Raw genomic sequence first — 3,104 nt, 5'->3', positions numbered from 1 at the left:
CTCAAGTTTGATGTTTGCGTATAAAACTTGTTTTGGAGGAGATCCTGGATATACATACATAATTCTGCTTTATAGAATGTAGAAGAGTGCTTAACTTTGTGGCCAGATGCCCTAGTCGTCAGGTTGCTAAATCTCAGTGTAGGTAAAGTCTGAGCATTCTTTCCCTTGCCTGTTGCTGCCATGTACGTTTGTGATTAGCTGAAATCAAGTCACGTGATATTTTCCGCCATACTGGACCTTTTGGTTGCTTGTGTAATGTTGGAGGGATTGTGTATTTTCCTACATTTCGTGCTGAGTGATGCTGCAGTGCTTTCAGCTGTATTTTTAATGCCTGGAAGGGAGAGCGACTTTATAGGGTTGACTTATGAATGGAGAGGTGCAGTAACAAGAAGAATCAGGCTGACGAAAATCAGCAAAGCTAATTGTCAGTCTGCAAGAGAAACTTGATAGTGCGCAGTAAGTATAATTTCCATGCATTGACGTATATTGTAAGATTTAAGAGTGACGACTGTAAGAAAGATCTATAGTCTCTAAACTTGAACAAATTTGCGATGAAATTTCTGGCGTGACCTTGCAGGAGGTATCTAAAGTCTGGGCTCTTCTTTAAACTTTGCTGCAAGGCAAACGTAGCTGCTGTATCACTGTATGATTTTTAAAAAAATTTTTTTTTTTGTTAATTTCTTCTAAATTCTCACAGAAGCTGCTTCAGAATTCTCCTTTTAAAAACGCTGTTTTTCGACCTAATATTGGTTGTCTTTTTCTGCTTCTGACAGTTCAAGACGATCGGTTGGAACCTATAGATATTTACGGTAACACTATGTATTTGAAACCGTTGCTGTCATATGACCTAAAGAATTTACCACTGTCGCTGGATTCTCTGCTCCAGCTGAACCGATCATTGACTGGAAATAGTTATATTTGGCTGCTTGGAGACCATTTGCAGCCATTTGTTCCCAAACAATGATGAAATTTCTATGGGTAACGATATGACATGTCACCGGCCCAAAATTGTTTACAATTGGTTTGATGAATTTTCTGTGCAATTCAGCCAAATGACTTGGCTACCCGGATTGCCTAACGTGAATCCCATTGAACTTTTATGGGACATAATCGAGTGGTCAGTTCGTGCACAAAATCCTGCAGCAGCAACACTTTTGCAATTAAGAACAGATATGGAGGCAGCAAGGCTCAATATTTCTGCAGGAGACTTCCAGCAATTTGTTGAGTACATGCTACACCAAGTTGTTGCATTATGCCGTGCAAAAGGAGGTCCAACATTTTACATGGAGGTCTTCGATGACTTTTGTCGCATCAGTGTAACTTCTCTGCAGTTCCAATACAGATGGTGCTAGAGAGAACACATGAGAATGCATGAACTCTGCAAATATTTATGGAATGACTAGCACAGGGGCTATGAACATAGCCTTTGAATTTACTTCTTGAATTTTTCGTTGTATTCCTCCATTTACACCTGACTCTGATGCGGCGTTGTCACAATCTTGAGCCCTGAGCAATGCCCATCTTTTACAGCTGCTTTTGAATATCTTTTGACATACCTTCTGCAGTCTTTCACGACATGCAAAACAACCTAAGAAGAGTTCTAGAACTTCCACAATGTTGTCTTCTGCATGGACATATCTGATTAATTGGGTTTGTTTGATTAATTCTGCTTTCAGCAGGAGTGTTGTCAAAAATTATTTCCTTATTTTTAGCCTTTTTTTGCAACTGAGATAATTTTTGCCTTAACACATCCACCAAAAATAAAAATGAATTCATTTTGTATCCCTTTTGACAAATAGGAAGGTAATCTCTTTGACCATAGGTGGAATCCGCAAATTCTAAACAGTGTTTTTTATTTTAAAAAAAACTGAATCATCTTTCATCATCAGTTGCACAAGTTATAAGTAATTTCATCTGTTTTCTAATGAAATGTCTTCACGATGGAAGTGGAAAACAAGGTTCTGCTGGCCAAAAAATAGTGTAATATCTAAAAAGGCCATTTAAATTATTTGTCCTTTTCTTGGTCTCCTCATTAATTTACACTCAGATTTTTAAACTGTACATTTCAGTATTCATGTGTGGATGATATAGGCATCAAAAAACTTATCATGTAGAATAACTGTGTCTAGCAGATAACTGGTTATCATTCTACAGACTTTATGTTTCGTGCAGAACTTTATAAAAATTGTAAAAATTCTGAACACACCCATTGACAATTGCCATGGCCTGATAATAGGTAAGTAGATACCTATCTTTATATTTTGCATACATGTGGAACCTCCAATTCCAACTACCTCACAGATACTGATCTTGTGTCGGATTTGATTAAAATGATCTGGCCCTGGGTGGTCTCGAAGGACCAGGGGCCTAGGGTGGGTCAACATTACCATCCTGCCTCCCTCCATCCCCCTCCTCCCCAACCGCCATCATCCGCCACTGGTGGGGACAAGATTATGTCAATTATAGTATGCACAGAGGCATTTTAAAAAATCAGTATTCTTCCACTCCATACATGAATGGAACGAGAAAAGACCCAAGTAACTTGTATAGTGGCACATACCCTCTGTCATGCACTTCACAGTGGTTTGCAGAGTAGAATGTAGATGCAGATTTTACGAGTAAAATTAGTTTTTTTGTGTAGCCATACAGTGTTGAATATTGGATTAAAGAATTTTATACATGCCAGTTGTCAAGTAAAATGTGATAAAGGTGTTAAAATGTTCGAAAAACAATCACTACGACATGCTATTCTAAGAGCATGTGGCAAAATATCAAACGACCTTCATAATGCAGAACATGAAGGAAACTGAAATTTGTCCCAGCGAGTAAATGTATTTGTTGACATACTACGCTTTCATTTTTAAAAAAAATGGCTCTGAGCACTATGGGACTCAACTGCTGTGGTCATAAGTCCCCTAGAACTTAGAACTACTTAAACCTAACTAACCTAAGGACATCACACACATCCATGCCCGAGGCAGGATTAGAACCTGCGACCGTAGCGGTCGTGCGGTTCCAGACTGTAGCGCATTTAACCGCTCGGCCACTCCGGCCGGCCTTTCATTTTAAATTCGAGACGTTCAGTTTTAAGCTTGTGCTCGAAT

The sequence above is a fragment of the Schistocerca americana genome, chromosome 5 (genome assembly GCF_021461395.2).
Source record: "Schistocerca americana isolate TAMUIC-IGC-003095 chromosome 5, iqSchAmer2.1, whole genome shotgun sequence".
NCBI classification, from domain to species: domain Eukaryota; kingdom Metazoa; phylum Arthropoda; class Insecta; order Orthoptera; family Acrididae; genus Schistocerca; species Schistocerca americana.
The sequence above is the reverse complement of the archived record's forward strand: the minus strand, read 5'-3'. Positions refer to the sequence as shown.